Below are 15,281 nucleotides of genomic sequence, written 5' to 3' on the forward strand. Positions count from 1 at the left end.
ACGCGTAATTATTCAAAGCATCAATTCGAGCAGAGACATCTGGCGGCAAACTATGCGTCGAAAAATAATCGATGAAAATAGGTTTTAAAATCTGAAAAATTTGTTTGAAATTGAATTGATTATTTTACGATCCAAATTGAATATTGCAACTTTCTGAATTTGTATGGACGCTATAACGTTCTTCAGTATAAGTCGTTTTTAACATTTTTCTCCTTATAGACGCAACAGAGCTGGGAAGTAAGATTAGTAGCGATCAAAAGCGATTATTTTTCGCCGTAAGCCTATACCTTCTTTCATTTTTCGCAAACACTTCCTAACTAAGACGGGATAAATCGAGAAGATAATGTGGTTACTCGGGATATAAAAATATTTTTTTTTTAACATCGTAGAAGAGAATATAGGGAGGGGTTATACTTTGACAATCATTGACATATTGGTGCCAGAAGTCGGGGATTTATACAATATACAAGAAACCATATTCCCCAACATCATGTTTTTCATCTTTACCAGACTCCAGGGGATAAATCCCCCCCCCCTGCACCTTCGACTAAAAAATAAGATTATCTTTTATTGTTCTTTCTCCCCGCGCCCCCTCTCTTCTCATATCCCATTTAATGGTTCTATCTTTTGTAATTATCCCCCCCCCCTGCCCCCCCTTCTCTCGTCAATCTACTGATCACGCCTACTTCCCTTTTTATGATTTAACCCCCTGGATTCAGATTCTCTCTTCTCTAAATAGATTATAGACTGATTGTATATAATATAAACTGTCAAGCACTTTATCTTATGAATCATATTGAGCAAAAATGATAAAAACATTCTTTATTTTCTGGCTGAAAATTAATAATGTCCAATTGAGGTTTCTCTGCAAAAGCGGCTTACGGCTGGGTTTAAACTGCAGAGTCTAAAAATAAATTAACAATAGTTCAATTCGTATCATAAAACCACCAAAATTTCCTCATATAAAGTTGTAAAGAGTACTGTTGTGAATCTAAAATATAAATCTTCTAATTAATTTTTTATGAAACTCTTTTTTACTTTAACATTCTTACTCACTTCATCGTGAATTTCATAATGAACATGCTATAAAGTAATCATCGTGCTATAATGTTAAATTAGCTGTACATTATATAGCACGTTTCATGAAATTACATATAACACTATTATTTTGGCACGACGTTATTATTTTGGACAGTTTTCTCCATATCTGGAAGGTCCTCGCCTTTTTAGATTACAAAGTAAAATCTAAAAAGGCTTGAACCTTCTCGATAAAAAGAAAATTTCTGTCCAAAAACTTTATAACACTGCGAACCAAAATAACAGTGTTATAAATAGTTATTTTTATTGTTGCTCAGTTTTTTAGCATTTTCTCTTCGATAAAACAAAATAAAAACTTTTTTGCGGATAAAATTTTTTTCGCGCATTTTTAATATTTTACGAAAATCTAAAAATGTTTGAGCCAACTATTTGTAATTTTGAGCATCCATTAACATTCCCTGGGGTGAGGTACCAGACAAAATTTGGGACCAATCGGTTTAGCCGTTTTGATGTTTATCGGTTACCAAAAAAAGCAGAAAGACAAGGTTTATAGATAGATGATAAAAAAGTCCTTTATTTATCTATCTCTCTCTGGATATAAATGAACAGACGAGTGTCCTGTTTAATATTTAACCAGAGGTTTAAATTATTCTAGTTCCATGTTTAAACCAAAACTAATTGGTTTAAACTCAAAAGAGAGATAAATATTTTTGATAAATAATGAAATTATTCAGAATTAAGGTGGCCACCATGGGAGATTATATTTAATTTGTTGCTATTTTAAGTATTTATGTTCAGCCAACTTTTCAAAGAGTTAGATTCGCTTGAACTTTAAAATAATTTTTTTTCTTCTAAAGGGAGATCTAAAAATGTCAAATTTCAGTTTTTCACATAATCCGAAAGTACTTTTATGCAAGAAACAATAATTTGAAAATTTTCAATCTTTAGATTAAAAGACAACGATATTGTTATACATTTTGCTTAGACGGGACGCAAATAGATTCTAGTTCAATAGATGGCAACGTAGAATTTGTACATTCTCAGTACAGCTGTGTTCTGACGTCACAAGTGTCAATTCAGTTTTTGTGTCCGACAAAATTATTCGTAATAGTGATTATTTTACAGTAAAATAAGTGCAATTTTATGTGTTCTTTATTTCTGTTTTTAAACTTTTATTTAATCTTGGAAAACATGTCAACTAATATGAGAAAATTTAGTTTTCCTTGTTATATTTGACACTTGTGACGTTGTGTATAATTGGTCCATTTCTCTGTTGCCATGTATTGTACTTGATAATCTATTTGCTTAGACGTTGGTTTGGTTGGGTACTGTTTTGAATTAGTATAGATTTATATCACAATATCATACTGACAAAATTTTAATCAAAACTTGATGTATTAAAACCATGGGTCGGTTTCCGAATGCAAAAAAATGTATTTTAAAATGTATGTTTAATGTAGAAAACAAAATGTAATTTATAATGTACAAAAAAATATGTATTGTAAGATTAGTTAAAACATATCTTTCTCTCAATCTTATATTATTCCTGGTGGAATAAGATGTACAATCTACGCTAATCAAATTCGACAATTTACAAATAAAGTAATAAAAATTCTTTTCGTAATTTAATGAAAAAATATACACAACTTTTGAAGAATGGTTAAGTTCAGATAAAAAACGATCGTATAAAAAACATATTCTGATATGTGTGTTGATTGGATTGGTTCAGCGTGGTGGATGCATTACTAATAAATCAAATACTTGCATAGATATATAATCAGTAATCTACTTTTTATATAGTTGTTGGAGAAAATAAAGCCTACATATGGTTTTAATGTTACAATACTACATCCAAGGTACTAATACAAGGAAAGATAATTGCATTGCGTATACACTGTGTACATATTGAAACCAGTTCTCTCTGGGCGGAATTTGTAAGCAAGAATAGATGCATCAGTGTTTGTTAGTATCCGAGGAGGTTAAAAGCATTAAATTTTGATAATTTTGATAATTCACATAGTAGTTTCCTATGAACAGAATATGTCATTGATTTTTATGTGATAGATGAATCCCATGTAAAGCTTTGACATCCGTCTTGTGGTTATATTACCTCCCAGAGACAGTACACTGCAGTACAAAAGATGCTTACACCTGTGAAATAACTTTCCTTGCATTACAACCTTGACTACATCTATATATGGCGACTTTGTGGCCAGGATTCGTTTTGCTCTCAAATAACGACAAACAAATTATCTGCATGGTTCAATGTAAAAAAAATAAAAGATATTTATTTCAAAATAATTTTTTTTTGTAAAATCTCATAGATTTTGCCAGTTATTACTTTAAAATTTAAAGTAGAAACAAAAATATTACAGCTTTACCTTCATGCATAGCCAAGGCAAAAAAAAACAAATTATAAATACACAAAAAGACATACACAATTATTGCAACATTAAATTGAGAAAATTATAAATGACAGACATTTTGGACTAGGTTCAGTAATAATAGGAAAGAATTTTATAAACAATTATTATTCATAAAATCAGTTTGATAAATTTTCCTGAAAACCACTTGATCTAAATTTGAAATCTAAATATATTTTGGTTTCAGATTGAGCATATCAAGGTTCAGTATATAATATAGGATCAAAGCAGGGAAAATTGGAAGGTATATGCAACACTGAACTTGCAAATATCTAGATACAGATACAGATACAGATACAGGTACAGAAACATATACAGAAACAGATACAGATACAGATACAGATACAGATACAGATACAGATACAGATACAGATACAGATACAGATACAGATACAGATACAGATTAGATACATGAATATCTACATTTTATATAATATATATAAAATACATGGATATATGTATATAAATATATATACATATATATATATATATATATATACTTATATATAATACATAAATAAATGTACAACTATTAGCGTCACCCAGCGCTAATTATTCTCTTCTAATCAAAATAAGATGAGAATTCTGTGACAATTAATATTCCTTCCGCACACACACATACATAATTTATCAAGTATATTTTTACATAATTACAAAATTGGGGCTGGATTGTCCTTGTAATATTGTTGTGTTTTTTAAACTGTGACAATTTGTATAAGATTCGAAATATAAAACAGATCATAATCAACAAATACGCAACCAATCTGAAAACGACGATGTCCCAGAGGAGCCTGATAAACTCAAGTTTGCTCCTATTATTATTTGAATTTAATAATTTTTAAACTTTAAAAGATATAATTGATAAAATCATTTATACGTCCGGACATGTCACCAGCACTCCAACCAATGGCAGTGCAGTATTATTGTCACGTACCACCGTCTGTATCACGTGACCAGTATACTGCACTGTCATTGGAGGGAGTTCTGGTCACGTAATATGGACGTATATCTTACATATATACGTTTAGGTATAATTTTGACACAGTTTTATGTCAATTTCTCGAGATAGGAACATCAGATAGATGTCTTATAGGTATCGTTAAATTCTCCTGAGATTCTCAGGTTTCAGCTTATACCCCCTTCTATTTTTCCTTTACAGTCCCTTTAAACACTCAAATATATGGAATATTTTGTCATTTTATAGCTTGGCGTGTCTCCCGACCGGAAAAGGTTTAATGAGTACAATTGTGAATTGAACTACTCACTTGAAATGACGCCCATATCCCCTATAATGTTTAGATGAGTAGGGTATTGAGTAAGAAATGATGGTGTTTAATGCTATTTGCTGGAATATTAAGAGTAGGGGAGTAAAGTGGCAATTACCTATTCTATAGAGGATTGCAGGGCATATATCTGCAGTCTCTCTAACCATACATACTGTTTACTGTTCCAGGAACCAACATGGAACCTAGGAATAAGAAAATGTTCACCGGGGTTTCGTGCTTGTGAAAAAATTGTCTTTCATGCGATGCCAAGGAAACTGAGCTTGAAGAAATTCTAAATCCAGGTTTTAGGAGTCTAAATCTTCTCCCCTTTTAAACTTGTTCCTCCAACCCCCATCCAACTCCACCTACCCAACTAAATCCTCTGTAATTTAGACAAAAGGAGAAGGTCAAATTTAAGCAAAATTACTGGTTTAAATTTATGACGTCGTAGCTCCTCTACTCATGTATACCGAGTCCATTAGCGCCTGATCCAATCAGGGTTCAGTTATGTCTTTGATGTCTGTTCTGAACCAATAGAAATTGCATAGCGGTAACATCTATCTTTCTATCTATCTCATTATCCAATTAGAGATAAATCCTTATTTCGGCGCTGTACATTAAATGGAAATATTTACTTCTACTGAAACTATAGTGATAGATTCAACTTGCTTATAAAAAGTCTCATCAATTTTTTAAGACAGGGTCGACTTTGAAGTATCGCACCGCCTTGGGCTTTTATTTACCTAATTTACTTATGCTTTTTTGTAGCCCTGTACATGAACATTTTTGCTCAATAAAGCACTTGTTGTTTTTACGAAATAATTGGCAAAATTCTAATCGATTTTTGTTGAGAGCTTGCAACCTTTAAATCAGTGTCTAGTTTTGATTTCACGCACGAGTATGAGAACTATAGCAAAGGGACTGAGTCTTTGTCACAAAATAAAATTTTCCACTCACTACATCTTTGCAGCCTAATGGTGTAAACCTTTGACATTTCAAACTTTGATTTTTTGACATAACAGAATTCATATTTGAAATATCTAAGTTCTACAACATTGGGCTGCTTAGATATAGGAGTTAGAAAATAAGATTTTGTGGCAAAGACTCAATTCCTTTATTCGGTTACATGAGTTACATGAGTTACATGAGAAATTCAAAATATTTTAAATTTTCTCAATGTCTCCTCAATAAGAGAAGTTCTCTTACAAAACATTTATTTTAATAGAACGTGCAATTTACACTTTGCGAACCAAGTTGTTCGCAAACCAAGGCGTGAAACCAAAGACCAAGGCGTGGCAACACTTTAAAATTGAAACTTTTAAAACAATTGGTAAACAACTTTCAGAGTTCTTTATATATCAGTTTAGTTTACGTGAACCAAACTTAAATGTCTAAGATCTACATGTTTAGGTAAAATCTGTTTCCATCTTGATTGTGTACATTTTACACTTTTGGTCTAGTTTTCTAAATTACGTACAGGACTTTACATTTAAAGTTTAAATTTGTCTTTTGCTTTTAAATATAATGGGCTTTTAGGGCGCTTCCCGCCCATCTTCTATTTTAATTGTGAACATGTTCTCTCTGTATACATTGTTAAAACAAAAACAAACAAAATATTTCGCGGAATTTTTAAAATAAATTCGTGAATTTTTTTAAAAATTTTCAAAAATCGAATTTGGTTAGAGGCAAATTTTTGAAAATTCGATCATCCATAAACTTTTCCTGGGGTCACACGAGGTCCCACAAAACATTTGGGCCCGATCGGTCCAGCCGTATTGACGTTTAATGGATACAAACGGACAAAAACTGCAGTCCTGTCGGTAAAGTCAGTTCACTTGTTCTTCAATATTTAATTCAAGAATGAAATCTTGAATTAAATATTTGATTCGCTCCATAATTTAATACTAAACACTGCACAGTCCTTTATGATTTATTATACTCGCTCCACAATTTAACAATGAACACTGCACAGTACCTCATGATTTATTATACTCGCTCCACAATTTAACAATGAACACTACACAGTACCTCATGATTTATTATACTGTGTAATCTAATCAAAACTAATCCTCCCAAATCACAGTGTACTACATGTACTCAATAATATACCAATACATGTTTACAATATCATACCAATACATGTTCACAATATCATATATACCATTACATGGTATTTAGCGAAACTTACCAAGCCAATTACTGCCACCAGAGCCCGAAATTTAAAAGAGTATTCTTGAATGAAACTCCCGGGTTTCCATTTCGGGGTCTTAACATTTAAGTAGATTTTAATTTAAGAGATTCGAAAAAAGGAAAACATGAAGAAACTAAATAATATAAACAACAAATAAAAATATTGATATCTACAAAAATGCCTTGCTCCATCCATTTCCTTTCCTTTCCTTTTCCTTTTAAATCTATTTTTTATTTTTTAGAATTTGGGGGGGTATATTCCCACAGCCTCTATTTTGGAAGTTTTCAAATATATTTTTTTTAAACACTTAATTTTGTATGTTTTTGTTATTTTTCATAAATAAATGATTACTTTCTTATAAATGCTTAGTTGAATAGGTTGACTCGTGAAAAGAAAACTTTCTTTCAAGGCAAAGCTGGGTCCCCAGGCTATAGTGAGATACAAAATTCAATCTAAACACTTTTTAGTGAAATTTTTATTCGTGACTTAAGATTTAATGGGGGGTAGCAACATAAACTAAGGGGGATGAGAAGGGTGAGGAGGCTCTATCCTTATTCAGAATCTGTAGAACATGAGTTCTATGATGAATTATTAATGGTGGATGAACCACCGTTTATATGATTAGATTTGCAAGTTGGAGATCAAAAAGGCCGGGATAGAACCAGGATAGAACGGTTTGGAATCCAGGGAATACAGATTAGTCAAGTCTAGGGAGTGGAACAGTCTATAGGGAGGNTTTCAGCCTGAAAGGGAGTTCAAAGTGTACAAATCATGTAAATGAGTAATGAAGGGAGAGGGGATGGAGATAGAGGATTGAAGATATTAGGAGAAGGAATATAATGATAAGAATAATGTATTTGGACATTTATAAAGATTTTTTTTTACAATTGGCTCGAGGACTGAAAGGTCTGAGACCGTTATCAGTTTAGCCCTGGTACATACAAAATTTTACATTAATAAAAAAAACATAATACATGTTTATAAAAAAATATAAGAACAAAATAAAAATAATTGGACATTGGCGCTGAAATATAAAAAGCATACAAACACAAGGTGAAAATCAAGAAGTATGGAAAAGAAGGGAGATACAACTGACGCGGCCCGCCCTACCATATGATCATACATGCTTTGTAGACATAGAGAATAGAATATATAGAGAGGAATTAAAAGAATCTCTCGGTATGAATATTTTCAGTCCCTTTCAGCCTGAAAGGGAGTTCAAAGTGTACAAATCATGTAAATGTTCCCAAATTATATGCAGTAGAGTACATTAATACAGTATGTTCCCTAGACTATTCATTTCAATTTCGAAATTTTTAAAGCTGTTAAATAAACTTTATAATGAATTAGATGAATAAAAAACATCATTTGATTTATAGTTATAACGGAAAATCATCGTTTGTAAAGTGGAAGGCATAGATGTCTATGTGAAATGATCATTGGTCAATTATAAAACCAGCCTATTTCATAATTTGGTTTTCTTTTAACAATAATTTTAGATTTTCTATAAAATTATATTCCAGGGCCCAACAGGTTATATAGCATAAATATGTGAAGTACACCTGCAGTATGGAAACAGTACAACAAAATGGCCGTTTTACACTTTTTTCTTGTAAATTCCTCTCTATATATTCTATTCTCTATGTTTGTAGACGGTACTCCATTTGTATAAGAAATATTCAGAATAGGTTATTGTATACGCGGTATAATTGTACATCAGACAAATATTTCTTATTCAAAGGAAGTACCGTCTGCAAAGCATGTTTAATCATATGGTAGGGCGGGCCGCGTCAGTTATATCTCCCTTCTATTCCATACTCCTTGGCGAAAACTAAGAAAGCTTTAAAATTTTATTAAACAAATAGTAATGCAATGACATGAACAGTTTAGAAGGAAGATAGGGAATAAAGTTGCAAAAGGGAGATACAGTAATAGAAGAATATGAGAAAGAGATGAGGGAGTTAAGAGAAGCGAAGGGAGAAGGAGAAAGAAGGAGGAGAAGGGACAGAGGAAGGAAGAGAAGGGAATCCGCGACGGAAGAGAAATTGGATGAACGTTGGATAGGAATAGGATTCAAGATTTATAGATGGGAAATGTTTAGAATTAAAAACATATCAGGATTTACAGTGTACACTGTACAGTGTACATTGTACAGTGTACATTTTATACTGTACCCAACCCCGTACAATGTACACTGTACAATTTACTCTGTACGATGTACTCTGTACAATGTACACTGTACAATGTACACTGTACAATGTACTCTGTACAATGTACTCTGAACAATGTACACTGTACAGTGTACACTGTACCAAGGAGATATTGAATAGAAGGAGGGGGCGATAGGGTTTCCGTACACTTTGCTGTGACGTTTTTGGACTGCTGCAGAACTAGTTTTTGCACTGTACAATGTACACTGTACACTGTGAAGTGTACACTGTACAGTGTAATAATTATATTTTCTGTGTTAGCAGGTTTATTATATATATCCTGTATTCCGAAGAAGTTCTTTTTACTGGAATATAATTGAAATATTGAGATGAAGGTTTCCCACGGATATTCTTATATTCTGACCACCAGGAGTAAGAAGCATGCTTTAGAATTATAAAAAGTTAGAAATCTTAAAGGAATTGTTTACAATTTTTACATATATGGATTTACGTAATGATATCTCAGTCTTGATTGACGTAGTTCGGATCAAAATAAAGAAACTAACATAAAAGTATCGAATAATAACAAGAATTGAAGTACACAAAACTATATTTACATAAATTAAATTGATACTAATGAGCAGTTAATAAGTAAAGTCGAGATAGGACACTCCATCGGATCCTCCGCCTAGACCGGAGGAAGTATTTAGATATAACCTCCTGCCGGGGATGGGTTCAAGAGAACTTGGCAGGGTTTGATTCTATAGAACCTGGCAGGGTTTGGGTTCAAGAGAACCTGGCAGGGTTGGGTTCAAGAGAACCTGACAGGGTAGGGTTCAAGGGAACCTGGCAGGATTAGGTTCAAGAGAACATGACAGGGTTAGGTTCAAGAGAACCTGGCAGGGTGTGGTTAAAGAGAACCTGGCATGGTTGGGTTCAAGAGAACCTAGCAGGGTTGGGCTCACGAGAACCTGGCAGGGTAAGGTTCAAGAGAACCTGACAGGGTTGGGTTCAAGAGAACCTAGCAGGGTTGGGTTCAAGAGTACCTGGCAGGGTTAGGTTAAAAAAACCTGGCAGGGTTGAGTTCAAGAGAACCTGGAAGGGTTAGGTTCAAGAGACCCTGACAGGGTTGGGTTAAAGACAACATGGCAGGGGTGGGTTCAAGAGAACCTGACAGGGTAGGGTTCAAGAGAACCTGACAGGGTTGGGTTCAAGAAAACCTGGCAGGGTTGGGTTCAAGAGAACCTGGAAGGGTTGGTTTAAGAGAACCTGGCAGGGTTGGGTTCAATATACAATGAAAGGGTTGGGTTCAAGAGAACCCATGGCAGGGTTGAGTTCAAGAGAACGAATATAGGCTGAGAAAGAGCTCTTGAATCTGTCTTGTTAGACAGGACGGACAGCAAGGAGATCTTAGAAGATTCATTAATTTCTAGTATACATGTACAAACATTGATGTGTACACAGTAAATCTTATTTCTAATATATCCAATATTCATGTACGATGTACGTTGTAATTGCACATTATGCAACCAATACAAAATAGATCAACCAATTCGAATTTCTATAATTCATCAAAAAATGACCCTCCATTAATAATGTGGCATATCCAATTCACACCAGTACTCTTTTTTAACATTTAACTGAGTCACAATGAGGGAGATAACCATAGAGGATAGAATATATAGAGAGGAATTAAAAGAATCTCTCGGTATGAATATTTTCAGTCCCTTTCAGGCTGAAAGGGAGTTCAAAGTGTACAAATCATGTAAATGTTCACAAATTATATGCAGTAGAGTACATTAATACAGTATGTTCCCTAGACTATTCATTTCAATTTCGAAATTTTTAAAGCTGTTAAATAAACTTTATAATGAATTAGGTGAATAAAAACATCATTTGATTTATAGTTATAACGGAAAATCATCGTTTGTAAAGTGGAAGGCATAGCGTCTATGTGAAATGATCATTGGTCAATTATGAAACCAGCCTATTTCATAATTTGGTTTTCTTTTAACATTAATTTTAGATTTTCTATAAAATGATATTCCAGGGCATAATAGGTTATATAGCATAAATATGTGAAGTATATGGAGATAACATTGCTTTTCTATATTTAAAGTGTTTACTTACAGGGTGTTCCAATGAACATGGGAATTCAGTGATGATATCGTCTTTTCAAATGATTCTTTGATTTAGTCTAGTGATTATACCTACTGAGAAAGCTGTATTCCGTAAGATTTTTGGTCTGCTATGTTTACAATTTGTTTGTTTTTGTTTTGACTGCAGACGGTTCCGTTTTCATATTTCATCTTGCTGAGACTTAATAGACACATATTTTACAGCCATTTACCGTTTTCATAAAATAAACTTTAACAGATATAAAAAAGTAATTAATCCAAGAAGATTATCAGATTAAACTATTTCAGACAAACACTTTTATTAGATACATGATAAAACTTTTTTTGTTTACAGGTTGAAATTTTGTTAAAATTAATAAAATGTTGTGAAGCTATTAAGAAGATACAACATGGATACAACACTGCAAGAAATTTTGTTAAAATCAAATTTCAAAAATAAATAATAAAAATAATCAATTTACTGTGTCACAGCAAATAATAGTTTTAAAAGAAATCGTTCAAATTAATCTACAAATTAAAAACTCATTTAAAAACATTCTTGTTACAACCCCAGGAAAGTATATATAGTTTAAAGTCACCAAAACGTAATTCCTTTTGTTCAGTTTCATTGATAAAGATCATCTTTTTGTACATTCAATATTTTTGTGATACAGAGAGAAATTCTGAATGTCTAAAATCCCTGGAACCTGAGATGGGAATTTCTATTTTGAACATCCGGATAACCTAAAAGAATTAAGTAAATAAAAATTGAAATTTCACATCTGAAATAAATTCTGCGGCTTTGGTTTAGCCATCAACGTGAAGATCTCCGGCTTGGGATTCCAAGAGATTCAACAAAAAAGTTTCCCTGAGAATATAAAATTAAGATTGGCAGGAAGCTGAGTTTGTGAATTTATCTGGAAATATCACCAATACTTCACCAATAATCCAATCAGACGCTAAACTTGAAATCAGATCAATATCTCTAGTATACAAGGAGATATATTGATCAATATCTTTTGTATACAAGGAGATATATTGATCAATATCTCTAGTATACAAGGAGATATATTGATCAATATCTCTAGTATACAAGGAGATATATCGATCAATATCTCTATTATACGAAGAGATTTAATGATCAATATCTCTAGTATACGAGGAGATATATTGATCAATATATCTAGTATACTATGAGATATATTGATTAATATCTCTATATAGTGTACTAGGAAATATTGAACTTAGTCTCTGGTATGCTAGGAGATATATTGATTAATATCTCTAGTATACTATGAGATATATTGATTAATATCTCTATAAAGTGTACACTAGGAGATATTGATCTTAATCTCTGGTATGCTAGGAGATATATCTCTTTAAGTAAACTTAAAGCTCCTTTGATGACTAAGACAGCAATATATTCATCTTGAATTATTATCAATATTTAGTTTTTTAATTATGCCTTTCGCAATATAAAATCACAAATATTTCTGAAAATTTAGCGGAAACATTAGAACTTCACCAAAAACAAATTATATTTTGCAGAATTAAAAACCAAGCAAGACAATTTTCTAAAATCCTGGATTTCTAGTAAGCGTTTGTTCTTGAGTTTGCTTCACAATAATCTATTTACTAAAAGGTACTCTGACAAAAGACCACTCTACTCAGTTAAATGAAACCCTCTCTGAATTGTGATCCGGACACAGAGGATCAATTATTAATAATCCGTTCTGCAGTATTATGTATATTCTACTGTAGCAGATATTTATCTCTGACACATCCCTCCCTTGCCTATCTATTCATCACAATTATCTATGAACATAAATTTAGAAGAATAATATATAAAAGGAAAGGAAAGGATAGTTATAAATTTATTGTTTACATTATATTTAATATAAACTGGTGGTGGATGGTTAGTATTTTTCGACGATGAACTAACAACTTTTAGAAATAAAAAGAGATTTATTTGTAATGTTAAAAAAATTTAAAATAGGCTCTATGGATTGTGAAAAAGATATAGGTTCTACGCAAAATGGGCATTTTTAAGCATCTTTTTAATTCGCGCCGATTTTTGAAATCCTTTATGTTTGATTGTATCTTTCAATCTCTTTAATGATTTTATTCTTTTCTTTGTAAAATCGTCTTTGCTTTCTTTGATTCTTTTGCAAGCATAGCATGTGATAGAATATAAACATTTGTTCTGCTGATAAAAATTTTCAATCTATATATAAATTCTGTTTAATATTCGAAATAAGATTGATATTTGAAAGCTTAGTAAAGTGTCTTTTATTTTCATACCATATTTTAGGGAAATTATTAATCTTCTCAATAGCTCTCTAATCAAAGGAATTATGATTGAAAACATTGCAATTTAATTTAGTTTGTCGTGACAGGGTTGCCCACAAAGAATCTATTCTAAAGGCCTGAAACTCTGACAGTACCGAGTCCGAATTTAATGAATTTAATTTCTCAAATACCAAAAACCGGTTTCAATTGAGCGCCGGCTTAAATCTTGAAAAATTCAAATTCGGCCTCTGTATAGATGATTTTAATGTTAAATTAAGTATTCCTCCTTGAATAATCTCTTTTATTAGCTTATTTAATGATTTGGCAAAAATAAAGCATAAAAACATAACTTTTTTGTCTTGTGGAAGACGATGCCTGGCCGCGTTAAACAAGTTCCACAAGATTCAAAAGAATGAGATAGAACAGATACGGGGCATAGTATTGAAAAAACATCTAAACATATGATATCGATATTGACTCTAGTTCTGAACCCTCTAGTAATAAGTTATAAGAAATATATATACTGGAAGTTATTCATGCGTTTTTATTAGAGTCTGACTCACGTCCTCTATAACTCCTTCTCCTCTCCGTCTCCTCTCCTTCTCCTCTCCTTCTGTTCTCCTTCTCCTCTCCTTCTCTTATATTCAAATTCTCCGAGGATAAGGTGTAAACCTGGTAAACTGATGAGAAGAGGATCCGAGGGTTGGGATTGATTGACAAGAATCTCAAATCTTTTCCCTCAAGACTAGTTTAGAAATGAATAACTAAACCCGGAGAGGAGTAAAGACAAAGAATAAAGATTTAAGAATATTATTTATTCAACGATTAGGGGGGCCACGAACATCAAGATTGAAAAAGAAGTCAAAAATACTCTTGCTCATTTTGAAAATTTAAGAATAGAATTCGAAATGTTTATTTTCCTTTCAGAGACTAATAACTGACTTCTTTTATACATTAATAAAATTAAAATCAAGAATGAAGAAGATTTAGTTGTTTTTCTACAGTGGCCGGCGATTATATCAATACAATGTTGACGACATTTTTATTCAAGTTTTGATTGTAAACAAGCGTTTTCAAATTACAAGTTTACGTGTAATTAAAGAAAAGCTTTTTAAATCGACTTTTTCTTTTTGTTTCCATCTTTAAGTGAATTCATAATGCTATAACACATTATCTTAAATCAAAATTTTAAACGAAAGTCGTCTTTATTGTGTCGATATAATGCCGATTAAAATCTCAAAATATCCCTAATTTTCTAATTCATTAAAAAAAACTATTTTCTTATTAAATCTTGATCAAGACTCAAGAGACGTCTTGTGAACCGGAGAAGACACTTAATAAATGGAAATTAAATCCACTTTTCCCTTTAAAGTACTTTTAAAAGTGATAATTTTTCATGTTTTTATTTTTAATAAAATCAATAAAATAAAGATTAAAAAATCATTATTCTCTACATCGCTTTCGCTCCGTTTACCATAATGTTCAAAAGTTGCGAATGAAAATAAACCTTGAGGGGACATTAAGTAAGACGACATTCATAATAATACAAAGATCAGAAGAAACATCGAGCTATGAGAGCTAAAATTGACATTGTAAGCAAATAAATGACTTTTGACATAGATTAATAACAATACAGATAGAACAATAGATGTCGTCTTTTCAAGGCTTGATATCGCTGATGCAGTATTCCAAAGGAGTTACGCGCATGCTCTCTCTGCCTTTTAATTCAAAGCGGCTTACCATGTGCAATGTGCAAGACAACTCAAAAAAGTGAAGGTCGGAATATCCTACCATCCTTCCCCGTACGG

Source organism: Eurytemora carolleeae, unplaced genomic scaffold (assembly GCF_000591075.1).
Source record: "Eurytemora carolleeae unplaced genomic scaffold, Eaff_2.0 scaffold1419, whole genome shotgun sequence".
Taxonomy (NCBI): domain Eukaryota; kingdom Metazoa; phylum Arthropoda; class Copepoda; order Calanoida; family Temoridae; genus Eurytemora; species Eurytemora carolleeae.